General features: G+C 46.0%; 1 pseudogene; it reads right to left on the reverse strand.

Annotated features, from left to right (window-relative positions):
- LOC134346526 (zinc-binding protein A33-like) overlaps positions 1 to 12,769 on the reverse strand; it is a 32,117-nt pseudogene extending 19,348 nt beyond the window's left edge.
- Between the last annotated feature and the right edge of the window lie 1,934 nt (positions 12,770 to 14,703).

A 14,703-nucleotide genomic window follows, 5' to 3' on the forward strand; every position in this document is an offset into this window, starting at 1 on the left:
AGGAGATGCTGGCAGTGATGACGCAGAGCAGCAATGGAGTGAGTTTCTGGGGAAAAAAATGAGAAGGTGCAGGATGGGTGTATTCCAAAAACAAAGAAATACTGAATTGGAAAAATAGTACAAGGGAAGTCAAACCTAATGTAAAAACAAAGGAAAGGGCATAAAACAAAGCAAAAATTAGTGGGAAGAAAGGATTGAGAAACTTTTAAAAACTACAGAGCACAACTAAAAGAATCATGAGGAAGAAAGAGATGAAATGTGAAAGCAAGCAAGCAAACAATATCAAAGTGGATAGTAAAAGCTTTTTCAAGTATGTAAAAATAAAAAAAGAGTTTAGTGTGGACAGGAAAGGCATGGAGGGTTATGGGCTGAGTGCAGGTCAGTGGGACTAGGTGAGAGTAAGAGTTCAGCACAGACTAGAAGGGCCGAGATGGCCTGATTCCATGCTGTAATTGTTATATGGTTATATGGATGTAGGATCACTAGAAAATGAGGCCGGAGAAATAATAACGGAGGCCAGGGAGGTGGCAGATGAACTAAGTGAGTGCAGTTAATTTTACAGGGGAGAAGGTGTTCAAAAAGCTGAAATACTCAAGGGTACATAACTCACCCAGACCAGATGAACTGCACACTCGGGGTCTGAAAGAGATAGCGGTACAGATTGTGGAGGCATTAGAAATTATCTTTCTAAAATCATTGGAATCTGGCATGGTGCCAGGCGCCTTGAAAATTGCAAATGTCACTCCATTCTTTAAAAGAGGAAGGCAGCAGAAAGGGAATTATGACCAATTAGCCTGACCTCAGTGGTTGGGAAGATGTTAGAGTCAATTGTTAAGGTTGAGGTTATGGAGAACTTGGTAACACAGGACAAGATAGGACAAAGTCAGCACGGTTTCCTTCAGGGAAAATCTTGCATGACGAACCTGTTGGAATGCTTTGATGAAATTACACATGATGAAGGGGATGGTGTAAAAATGGACTTTCAGAAGGCCTTTGACAAGGTGCCACACAAAGCTGCATTCAAGTTAAGAGCCCATGGAATTACAGGAAAGTTACTGACATGTTTAGAGATTTGGCTGACTGGTAGGAGGCAGCGACTGGGAATAAAAGTACCATTTTCTAGTTGGCTGCCAGTGACTAGTGGTGTTCCGCAGGGGTCAGTGTTGGGACCACTTCTTTTTAAGCTGTATATCAATGATTTAGATGATGGAATCGATGGCTTTGTTGCCAAGTTTGCAGATAATATGAAGATTGGTGGAGGGGCAGGTGGTGTTGCGGAAGCAGGTAGGCTGCAGAAGGACTTAGACAGATTAGGAGAATGGACAAGAAAGGAGCAAATGAAATACAATGTTGGAAAAAGCACGGTCATGCACTTTGGTGGTAGAAATAAATCTGCAGACTGTATTCTAAGTGGGGAGAAAATCCAAAAATCTGAGACGCAATGAGTCTTGGGCATCCTTGTGCAGAACAACCTAAAGGTTAACTTGCTGGTTGAGTCAGTGCTGAGGAAGGAAAATGCAATGTTCGCATTCAATTCAAGAGATATAGAATACAAGAGCAGGGATGTGTTGCTGAGGCTTTATAAGGTACTGGTGAAGCTTCACCTTGAGTATTGTGAACAGTTTTGGGCTCCTGATCTGAGAAAAGATGTGATGGCATTGGAGAGGGTTCATAGATGGGCCAGATAGACCAATTCTGCTCCTATGTCTTATTGTCTCTAGTTCCCCTTCAGCCCTATTATTACAGCCATGTTTTGTGTCGAATTATAACTTAATTGTGTCTCATAAACAAGGACAAATGAATCTGTATGTTTTACCTCGCTTAATGCTGTCAAGCACTTCCTCCGATGCTATGTCGAGCAGATAAGGATGATCGAATTTTTCCGCCAGTAGGGCACCATCTGTCACTGACAATGTCAGGGTATCATCACTAACCCTGTAAATATGATACAGCTGGTTATAAACTGAGCACCAGTGATATCTGAGCTATTTTACAAATCCAACCATGTTTCAGTCAAGACCATGTCCTACCTCCTCTTCCGGCGAGCTTCCTCCTGAAATGAATAAAACACAGATCTCAATTGACTGAGACTTATAGACAATAGACAATAGGTGCAGAAGTAGACCATTCGGCCCTTCGAGCCTGCACCACCATTCTGAGATCATGGCTGATCATCTACTATCAGTACCCGGTTCCGGCCTTGTCCCCATAACCCTTGATTCCCCTATCAATAAGATACCTATCTAGCTCTTTCTTGAAAGCATCCAGAGAATTGGCCTCTACTGCCTTCTGAGGCAGCGCGTTCCACACCTCCACAACTTTCTGGAAGAAGAAGTTCCTCCTCAACTCTGTCCTAAATGACCTACCCCTTATTCTTAAACCATGCCCTCTGGTACTGGACTCTCCCAGCATCTGGAACATATTTCCTGCCTCGATCTTGTCCAATTCCTTAATAATCTTATATGTCTCAATCAGATCCCCCCTCAATCTCCTTAATTCCAGTGTGTACAAGCCCAGTCTCTCTAACCTCTCTGTGTAAGACAGTCCGGACATCCCAGGAATTAACCTAGTGAACCTACGCTGCACCTCCTCCACAGCCAGGATGTCCTTCCTTAACCCTGGAGATCAAAACTGCACACAATACTCCAGGTGTGGTCTCACCATGGCCCTGTACAAATGCAAAAGGATTTCCTTGTTTTTGTACTCAATTCCCTTTGTAATAAAGGCCAACATTCCATTAGCCTTCTTCACTGCCTGCTGCACTTCCTCATTCACCTTCAGAGACTGATGAACAAGTACTCCTAGATCTCTTTGTATTTCTCCCTTACCTAATTCCACACTGTTCAGATAATAATCTGCCTTCCTGTTCTTGCTCCCAAAGTGAATAACCTCACACTTATTCACATTAAACGCCATCTGCCAAGTTTCTGCCCACTCACCCAGCCTATCCAAGTCACCTTGAATTCTCCTAACATCCTCATCACATGTCACACTGCCACCCAGCTTAGTATCATCAGCAAACTTGCTGATGTTATTCACAATGCCTTCCTCTAAATCATTGACGTAAATCGTAAACATCTGTGGTCCCAATACCGAGCCCCGTGGCACCCCACTAGTCACCACCTGCCATTCTGAGAAACACCCATTCACTGCTACCCTTTGCTTTCTATCTGCCAACCAGTTTTCTATCCATGTCAATATCCTCCCCCCAATGCCATGAGCTCTGATTTTACCCACGAATCTCCTATGTGGTACCTTATCAAATGCCTTCTGAAAGTCAAGGTACACCACATCCACTGGATCTCCCGCGTCTATCTTCCTGGTTACATCCTCGAAAAACTCCAATAGATTAGTCAAGCATGATTTGCCCTTGGTAAATCCATGCTGGCTCGGCCCAATCCTATCACTGCTATCAAGTTATGCCGCTATTTCATCTTTAATAATGGACTCTAGCATCTTCCCCACTACTGATGTTGGGCTAACAGGGCGATAGTTCCCTGTTTTCTCCCTCCCTCCTTTCTTAAAAAGCGGGATAACAGCCATTCACCAATCCTCAGGAACTGATCCTGAATCTAAGGAACATTGGAAAATGATCACCAATGCATCTGCAATTTCCAGAGCCACCTCCTTTAGTATCCTAGGATGCAGACCATCTGGACCTGGGGATTTGTTAGCCTTCAGTCCCATCAGTCTACTCATCACCATTTCCTTCCTAATGTCAATCTGTTTCAGTTCCTCTGTTACCCTATGTCCTTGGCCCATCCATACATTTGGGAGATTGTTTGTGTCTTCCCTAGTGAAGACAGATCCAAAGTACTTATTAAATTCATCTGCCATTTCTCTGTTTCCCATAACAATTTCTCCCAATTCATTCTTCAAGGGCCCAACATTGTTCTTAACTATCTTCCTTCTCTTCACATACCTAAAAAAACTTTTGCTATCCTCCTTTATATTCCTAGCTAGCTTGTGTTCATACCTCATTTTTTCTCCCCGTATAGCCTTTTTAGTTAAGTTCTGTTGCTCCTTAAAAATTTCCCAATCATCTGTCTTCCCACTCACCTTAGCTCTGTTATACTTCTTTTTTAATGCTATGCTATCTCTGACTTCCTTTGTCAACCACTGTGGCCACTTTCCCCTCTTTGAATCCTTCCTTCTCTGGGGGATGAACTGATTTTGCACCTTGTGCATTATTCCCAAGAATACCTGCCATTGCTGTTCCACTGTCTTTTCTGCTAGGATATCCGACCAGTCAACTTTGGCCAGCAACTCCCTCACGGCTCCATAGTCTCCTTTGTTCAACAGCAATACTGACACTTCTGATCTGCCCTTATCCCTCTCAACTTGCAGATAAAAACTTATCATATTATAGTCACTACCTCCTAATGGCTCCTTTACTTCAAGATCACTTATCAAATCCTGTTCATTGCACAACACCAAATCCAGAATAGCCTTATCCCTGGTCGGCTCTCATACAAGCTGCTCCAAAAATGCATCCCGTAGGCACTCTACAAACTCCCTATCCTGGGGTCCAGTACCAACCTGATTTTCCCAGTTCACCTTCATGTTGAAATCCCCCATAACTACTGCGACATTTCCTTTGCCACATGCCATTGTTAACTCCCTATTCAACTTGCACCCAATATCCATGCTACTGTTTGGGGGCCTGTAGATAACACCTATTAGGGTCTTTCTGCCCTTACTGTTCCTCAGTTCTATCCACACTGATCTACTTCTCCTGATTCTATGTCCCCCCTTGCAAGGGACTGAATCTCATTCCTCACCAACAGGGCCACTCCACCCCCTCTGCCCACCTTTCTGTCCCTTCGATAGCACGTATACCCTTGTACATTCAATTCCCAGGTCTGATCCCCTTGCAGCCATGTCTCCGTTATCCCAACAACATCATAGTTACCCATTCGCACCTGAGCTTCAAGCTCATCCACCTTATTTCTGACACTTCGCGCATTCAGATATAGAATTTTTAACCCATTTCTCCTCTCTCTGTTTAAATCGCTACCTATTGTGCATAACCCAGCTCCCCGAACTCTCACTGGGCTATACGCCCCTTGAATTTTGTTGTCCTTCTTAAATGTACTTACTCTTTCTGCACATTTAACTCCATGCTCCGTCAGACCATCCCTCTGCACATGTATCCTCCTTATCACTCGTTCCGCCTCACCTTTATCTACATCACACTTAATATTCCGGAACCGTGTAGTCCCCACCTGTCCTTTATACTTCATCTCACTATCCTCTCTCACATTCTGGATCCCTGCCCCCTGCAAATTTAGTTTAAACCCCCCCAAACAGCACTAGCAAGTATGTTAGTACCCCTCCAGTTCAGGTGTAAATGGTCCCGTTGGAACAGATCCCACCTTCCCTGGAACAAAGCCCAATTATCTAAAAACCTGAAGCCCTCCCTCCTGCACCATCCTCTCAGCCACATATTGATCTCTATAATCCTTCTGTTCCTCGCCTCACTCGCAATTGGCACAGGTAGCAATCCTGAGATTGTTACCTTGGAGGTCCTGCCCTTCAGCTTCGCACCTAATTCCCTGAACTCACTACGCAGGTCCCCCTCACTCTTCCTACCCACGTCGTTGGTCCCTACATGGACCACAACATCTGGATTCTTGCCCTCCCTCTCGAGAATAACCTGCACCCGATCTGAGATGTCCCAGACCCTGGCACCAGGGAGGCAACATACCATCCGAGACTCCCGATCTCCCCCACAAAATCTCTTATCTGCCCCCCTGACTATAGAATCCCCTATCACTACCGCTGACCTCTCTTCCCTCCTCTCCTTCTGAGTCGAGGGTCCAACCTCAGTGCCAGAGACAGGACCACTGCAACTTGTTCCTGGTAGGTCATCCCCACCAACAGTATCCAAAATGGTATATGTTGATGGGAATGGCCACAGGGGTGCTCTGCTCTCTCTGCCTGCTCCCCCTCGATCTCCTGACAGTCACCCAGTTGCCTACCTCCCGTATTTTCGGTGTGACTACCTCCCGATAACTCTTATCTATCTCTGTCTCTGCCTCCCGAATGATCCGTAGTTCATCCAGCTCCAGCTCCAATTCCCTAACGCGCTCTGATAGGAGCTGCAGCTGGATGCACCTTCTGCAGGTGTGGTCATCAGGGACAACTGCATTGACCCTGATCTCCCACATACTGCATAGGGAGCACACCACTGCTCTAACTATCTCCCCCATTACCTGATCCCAGATTAATCAGAATAAATGAAAAAGTACCTACCGACCTTACCTTTTTTCCTCAGCAAGCACGTACTCAGGCTCACTGCTTACCTCTCACTGAAGACCCCCTTACGCCGAAGCCCACTGAGCCAAAGCCCAGCACTCTGCTCCCCCGCACTCCACTGCCCGCACCGACACTGCCCGCACCTGAAAGTGGGCCTCTTTTTAAACTCCGCGCTCGCCGCTGACGTCACCCGTGCCTGCGCAGTTTTAACTTCCTCCTCAGGTAATGCCAAGGTAGTCCCGATCTTCCTCGGCCTACCTACAATGGCTGATCCTCCGATCTCCAGTCGTCCATCGACCTCAAGTACTCCTTGCTCCTGCACCCATGCTCCCACACAGACTTATTACAAGCTGCTGAAAATTCCCACTTACTCCCACTGACGCACATGGAGAAAGAAACATAGAAAACCTACAGCACAATACAGGCCCTTCAGCCCACCAAGTTGTGCTAAACATGTCCCTTCCTTAGAAATTACTAGGCTTGCCCATAGCCCTCTATTTTTCTCAGCTCCGTGTGCCTATCCAAAAGTCTCTTAAAAGACCCTATTGTATCCGCCTCCACCACCGTTGCCAGCAGCCCATTCCACGCACTCACCACTCTCTGTGTAAAAAAACCTACCCCTGACATCTTCTCTGTACCTACTCCCCAGCACCTTAAACCTGTGTCCTCTTGTGGCAGCCATTTCAGCCCTGCGAAAAATCCTCTGACTATCCACACGATCAATGCCTCTCATCTCTATCAGGTCATCTCTCATCCTCCGTCGCTCCAAGGAGAAAAGACCGAGTTCACTCAACCTGTTTTCATAAGGCATGAAAGGGGGACACAGAACCACGGAAGAAAGTACAAGGAATGTTTATGAAAATTATACCATAACTGAGAGGATGGAACTTACAGGAGAGACTGGACAAGTTGTGCATTTTTATCTGGATATGATGTCAGGGAGGATCAGCTGGAGGAATTTAAGATTCTGAATGGAGTTAATGGGGTGGGAATGGAGAAAATATTTCTGCTTATGTGGAGACCATACGTCAAAGATAAAACATCAGTTAGTCGTTAATGAATGCCACAAGAAATGTGGTGAAGAGAACGTGGATCTCACTGCCACAGGAGTGGGTGAAGTGGAACATAGAACATAGAATAGTACAGCACAGTACAGGCCCTTTGGCCCACAATGTTGTGCTGACCCTCAAACCCTGCCTCCCATATAAGCCCCCACCTTAAACTCCTCCATAAATCTGTCCAGTAGTTCCTTAAATTTCACTAGTGAATCTGCCTCCACCATTGACTCAGGCAGTGCATTCCATGCACCAACCACTCTCTGAGTAAAAAACCTTCCTCAAAAATCCCCCTTGAAGTTCCCACCCCTTACCTTAAAGCTATGTCCTCTTGTATCGAGCAGTGGTGCCCTAGGGAAGAGGCGCTGGCTATCCACTCTATCTATTCCTCTTATTATCTTGTACACCTCTATCATGTCTCCTCTCATCCTCCTTCTCTCCAAAGAGTAAAGCCCTAGCTCCCTTAATCTCTGATCATAATGCATACTTTCTAAACCAAGCAGCATCCTGGTAAATCTCCTCTGTACCCTTTCCAATGCTTCCACATCCTTCCTATAGTGAGGTGACCAGACCTGGACACAGTACTCCAAGTGTGGCCTAACCAGAGTTTTATAGAGCTGCATCATTACATCGCGACTCTTAAACTCTATCCCTCGACTAATGAAAGCTAACACCCCATAAGCTTTCTTAACTACCCTATCCACCTATGAGGCAACTTTCAGGGATCTGTGGACATGTACCCTGAGATCCCTCTGCTCCTCCACACTACCAAGTATCCTGCCATTTACTTTGTACTCTGACTTGGAGTTTGTCCTTCCAAAGTGTACCACCTCCCACTTCTCTGGGTTGAACTCCATCTACCACTTCTCAGCCCACTTCTGCATCCTATCAATGTCTCTCTGCAATCTTTGACAATCCTCTACACTATCTACAACACCACCAATCTTTGTGTTGTCTGCAAACTTGCCAACCCACCCTTCTACCCCAACATCCAGGTCATTAATAAAAATCACGAAAAGTAGAGTTCCCAGAACAGATCCTTGTGGGACACCACTAGTCACAATCCTCCAATCTGACTGTACTCCCTCCACCACCACCCTCTGCCTTCTGCAGGCAAGCCAATTCTGAATCCACCTGGCCAAACTTCCCTGGATCCCATGCCTTCTAACTTTCTGAATAAGCCTACCATGTAGAACCTTGTCAAATGCCTTACTAAAATCCATAAAGATCACATCCACTGCACTACCCTCATCTATATGCCTGGTCACCTCCTCAAAGAACTCTATCAGGCTTGTTCGACACGATCTGCCCTTCACAAAGCCATGCTGACTGTCCCTGATCAGACCACGATTCTCTAAATGCCTATAGATCCTATCTCTAAGAATCTTTTCCAACAGCTTTCCCACCACAGACGTAAGGTTCACTGGTCTATAATTACCTGAACTATCCCTACTACCTTTTTTGAACAAGGGGACAACATTCGCCTCCCTCCAATCCTCCGGTACCATTGCGGTAGACAACGAGGACATAAAGATCCTAGCCAGAGGCTCAGCAATCTCTTCTCTCGCCTCGTGGAGCAGCCTGGGGAATATTCCGTCAGGCCCCGGGGACTTATCTGTCCTAATGTATTTTAACAACGCCAACACCTCCTCTCCCTTAATATCAACATGCTCCAGAACATCAACCTCACTCAGATTGTCCTCACCATCATCAAGTTCCCTCTCATTGGTGAATACTGAAGAGAAGTATTCATTGAGGTCCTCGCTCACTTCCACAGCCTCCAGGCACATCTTTCCACCTTTATCTCTAATCGGTCCTACCTTCACTCCTGTCATCCTTTTTTTCTTCACATAATTGAAGAATGCCTTGGGGTTTTCCTTTACCCTACTCGCCAAGGCCTTCTCATGCCCCCTTCTTGCTCTTCTCAGCCCCTTCTTAAGCTGCTTTCTTGCTTCCCTATGTTCCTCAATAAACCCATCTGATCCTTGCTTCCTAAACCTCGTGTATGCTGCCTTCTTCCACCTGACTAGATTTTCCACCTCACCTGTCACCCATGGTTCCTTCACCCTACCATTCTTTATCTTCCTCACTGGGACAAATTTATCCCCAACATCCTGCAAGAGATCTCTGAACATCGACCACATGTCCATAGTACATTTCCCTGCAAAAACATCATCCCAATTCTCACCCGCAAGTTCTAGCCTTATAGCCTCATAATTTGCCTTTCCCCAATTAAAAATTTTCCTGTCCTCTCTGATTCTATCCTTTTCCATGATAATGCTAAAGGCCAGGGAGCGGTGGTCACTGTCCCCCAGATGCTCACCCACTGAGAGATCTGTGACCTGACCCGGTTCATTACCTAGTACTAGATCTAGTATGGCAGTCCCCCGGTCGGCCTGTCCACATACTGTGACAGGAACAGCAGAGACTGAATGTAATGGGGAATCTGCATAAACACATGGGGGACCAGGGAGTTCGGGGCACTGTTGCTCTGTGTGGTGAATGTGTAGGAGGTTGCTTGTGAAGCAGGGAAATTGATAGAAGATAGGCTGAAAGACCTGTCTATGATGGAAAATGGGATATAATCCGAAAAAGAATATATCTGAAAAACAAAACAGATGGTACAAAATTCTCCAAAACAATGAACCTGATACAAACCAGATATTGATGGTAAATCTGATGTGTCGGTCACATTCTGCAATTCAACCTCAGTTCCCACTGATCAACAGACCCACCATACCAGACACACTCACAGCCAGTGACTGTAACTGGGTGTTACTCTGGGTATCAGGGGATATTATATGTGGGAATCACAGAAACGATCACCAGCTCAGTGCTCTGATCAGCGTAACTCATTCCCGAGAGGTTGCAGGCTGTTCTGTTATGTACAGATGTTGTGGGAGGCCGGTTTGGGGAACGCAACAGATCTGAACAGTGAAAACATCTGTCCAGTTTAAATCAGTTTACAACTACAGTATTTGTAAATACCACACTGATTTAAAATACCTCATTCTGAGACTGTGCATTTTTACAGATCCAAACTGAAATCTCTCACCATGAGGAATATGATATTGTCTTGTTGATCCATCCGTTCCTGTAACTTTGAGATTTCCTCCTGGATAGAATTTAAATTCTCTTGAATCTCTCGAAGATTTTTCTCCATTGGATTTAGAATCCTCTCCTCTTCTTCCCTGAGATCTCGGAGTGCGTGCTGCTCTTTCTCGCTGATAATCCGGCGCAGTTCATCAAACTGGGATGTGATGTGGGACTGAACGCTTTGTGACTGTTCCTGTTAAATGAAAGGAGAGGCTAGTTTATTATTTGGCCAGAGGACCACAACCTTGCCATTGGGTTTGGAGGCTTGTGTGCCTCAGTGACCCAAAGAACTCTGTTGGCTGGAATGTGGGCTTTATGCTTGGTAGGGTCACCCATGCCAAACAGGTCAAAGGATAGAGGCCAGAGTAAGAGTGGTCTACTGGTCCTCCAGGTTCATGGGTTCAGCTCAGGGCTAACAATACTGACTGGTAAAACAAAATTGTTACGGAAACAATGAAGAGTCTTTCTACATCTGAATGTCATGTTATTCCTGAGTCTCCACTCAGGACCTGCATGACTGACAGTAGTGAAAACCGAGAAGTAACTACTGACATGTTTAATGAAGACATGAACACGGCCAGACATGGAGGACCTTCATTGCTGTCCTAAACGCCAGTGGCATAACAGGCAGTAAGTAAGTGGCTTGCAGATCATAGTCATAGTCATACTTTATTAATCCTGGGGGAAATTGATTTTCATTACAGTTGCTCCATAAATAATAAATAGTAATAGAACCATAAATAGTTAAATAGTAATATGTAAATTATGCCAGTAAATTAGGAACTAAGTCCAAGACCAGCCTATCGGCTCAGGATGTCTGACCCTCCAAGGGAGGAGTTGTAAAGTTTGATGGCCACAGGCAGGAATGACTTCCTATGACGCTCAGTGCTGCATCTCGGTGGAATGAGTCTCTGGCTGAATGTACTCCTGAGCCCACCCAGTACATTATGTAGTGGATGGGAGACATTGACCAAGATGGCACGCAACTTGGACAGCATTCTCTTTTCAGACACCACCGTCAGAGAGTCCAGTTCCATCCCCACAACATCACTGGCCTTACGAATGAGTTTGTTGATTCTGTTGGTGTCTGCCACCGTCAGCCTGCTGCCCCAGCACACAACAGCAGACATGATAGCACTGGCCACCACAGACTCGTAGAACATCCTCAGCATCGTCCGGCAGATGTTAAAAGACCTCAGTCTCCTCAGGAAATAGAGACGGCTCTGACCCTTCTTGTAGACAGCCTCAGTGTTCTTTGACCAGTCCAGTTTATTGTCAATTCGTATCCCCAGGTATTTGTAATCCTCCACCATGTCCACGCTGACCCCCTGGATGGAAACAGGTGTCACTGGTGCCTTAGCTCTCCTCAGGTCTACCACCAGCTCCTTAGTCTTTTTCACATTAAGCTGCAGATAATTCTGCTCACACCATGTGACACCATGTGATCTTTGATCATATTTCCCTGAAACCCAGTCTTCCTCACTGACCCATTAACTCCCACCTGATTCACATACAAACCCCCTTCACGGGGTTAATTACAGTGGCCAATTTACCGTTCAACCATGGAATGTCGGCTAAAAGAAGGTACTGGTTACAGAGAGAACGTGCAAACTCTACGCAGACAGCACCTGAGGTCAGGATCGAACCCGGGCACTGGAGCTGCGATACTCTGCTATTCTGCATTAAAGGGAACAAAACTACACAACGATATTGGAAATTCTGCTCAGGAAACCTCACCCGAACTCCAGAAATCTTCTCTTTCTGTTGCTGCTCCATTTCCTGAAAGTGCGATTTCTTTTTTGTGAGAGAGTCTAAGGAAGATTTAACCCGATCCTGGGAATGAAAGAGTGAATGGATTAGACAAAAAGATGACACTTTTGGATGAGACAAAAAGACGATCGAAAACAGGTTATTTTTACCTTGTAAATTTTAACGGCTTCGTTAACCGGCATGAAGTTGTGAGACTTGTGTTCCAGTGCATCTCTACAGATCAGACAGATCAGTTTCTTGTCCGTCTCACAAAACAGCTTCAGTTCTTCCTCATGTTCCTCGCAGTGAAGTTTACTTTCCTTCTCTTTCGGATTCAGGTTTAGTTTTCGAGCTTTCTCAGACAGATTTGCTAAGGCCCGACTGACCCTGAGGGTGCGGTCTGCAATCTCCTCTCTACATTCCGGGCAGGAGTTTCTCTCCTCCCTTTCCCAATACCGTGTGATACAGGAGCGGCAGAAGTAGTGACCACACTCCAGTATAACCGGTTCGGTGAAGAAATCCAGGCAGATGGGACAAATTGCCTCCTCGGTCCAACTGTCGACCTGTCGTTTCGAAGCCATGTTAACTCCGGCACTTCCTGGTTCAGGATCCTTTCACTTTCGGGGAGCTGCTGAACGCCTGCAGTACCGCGATTGTCCTCTATGCACGCTGCAGTCTCGGGAATGAACATAACGTTGCTGCAAGTGTTCTCCGGGAAGGATTCGCGGCAATTTCCACCTCAGGATTGGATCAGAAACACATTAAAGAGGTGTCAATATAAACGAGCGCGGAACCTGATTTAGTGTAAGGCAGAACTGAAAGGGACAATTCTTGAAAAGCTAGACAGATTGTTGACCTGTTGTCCGACTCTGCTCCTGGGTGCTCCTGCCCCACTGAACTCGTGGCCTCACACATCGACCCCACTCTATCCCATTCGAGTCAGTCCCTTCCAACCTATATCCGCGACACTTCTCACGGCCTCAATCTCCTTAGCAGTTTTCAATTCCCTGGCAATCACTGCCTCATCTTCACCATGGATGTCCAGTTATAACTTCCATCCCCCATCAACAAGGCCTTAGAACTCTCTGTTTCTTTCTCAATAAGAGAACAAACCAGATCCTCTCCATCGGAAAGGACTGGTGCTCACCCTTACCAATTTTCCTTCCGCTCTTCCCACTTTCTCCAGACTCAAGGGCTATACACGGGTATCTGCATGAGCCCAGCAATGCCTGTCTCTTTGTTGGCTACATAGAACAGTCCATGCTCCAGGCCTTCCACAGTAATGCTTCCCAAATCTTCCTCAGAAACATTAATGACTGCATTGGTGCTGTTTCATGCACCCATGCTGAGTTTATCAATTTCATCAACTTTAACTTCCACCCTTCACTTGAATTCACTTGGTTCATTTCAAACACCTCCCTCCCCTTTGCCCTTCTCTCTGCCTCCATCTCTGGAAACAAACTGTCAACCGACATATTTTATAAACCTACTGATTCCCACAGGTAGCTTGACTATGCCTCTTCCCACCCTGTCTCCTGTAAAAATGCTATTAATTTTTCTAAATTCCCAGATTTCCACTGTATCTGTTCCCAGAATGCAGTTTCCCCTTCCGGAACATCAGGTATGTCCTCCTCTGCAAAGAACAGGGTTTCCTTTCCTCCATTATTGATGTTGCCCCACCTGCATCTCCTCCATTTCCCGAACATCTGTGCTCACTCAATCTTCCCTCTACCTTAACAGTATAGAGTTCCTCTTGTCCGAACCTGCCAGCATATAAGTGTCTGCATCCAACACATCATCCTCCGAAACCTCCTCCATTTCCAAAGAGATCTGACCACCAAACATATCTTTACCTCCTCCCTACTCTTCTCATGCCTGACCATTACCCCTGCAAGCAGCCAAAGTACCCATTCACCTCCTCCCTCACCTCCATTCAAGGACCCAAAAAAGTCCTTCCAGGTGAGGCAACACTTCATCTGCTGGGGTCATTTATTTGGTCTGCCGCTCCCAATACAGCCTCCTCTACATTGATGTGACCTGTTGTAAACCGGGGACTGCTTTGTCAAATACCTCTGCTCCATCTGTCAAAGATGGAACTTCCTGGTGGCCAAACATTTTAATTCCAATTCTCGTTCCCATTCCGAACTGTCAGTCCATGGCCTTCTCTTGTGCGAAAGAAAAGCACCATGTATTATGTCTGGGTAGCCTCCAATCTGATGGCATGAATTTTATTTCTGCTTCCAGAAAAAAATTCCGTCCCCCTCCCCTCTTCATCTATTCCCCACTCTGGCCTCTTATCTTCACCGAACTGACTATCATCTCCCCTGCATCCCCTCCTCCTTCCCTTTCTCCTATGGTCCATTCTGCTCTCATATCAGATTCCTTCTTCTCCAACCCATTATCTTTCCAACCTACCTGGCTTCACCTATCACTTTCCAGATATCTTCCTTTCCGTCCCGCCCCCGCCCCCCCAACCGATTTTATTCTAGGGACTTCCCCTTCCTTTCCAGTTTTGAAGTAGGATCTCGGCCTGAAACGTCATTTC

The sequence above is a fragment of the Mobula hypostoma genome, chromosome 5, assembly GCF_963921235.1.
Source record: "Mobula hypostoma chromosome 5, sMobHyp1.1, whole genome shotgun sequence".
In the NCBI taxonomy this organism is placed as follows: Eukaryota; Metazoa; Chordata; class Chondrichthyes; order Myliobatiformes; family Myliobatidae; genus Mobula; species Mobula hypostoma.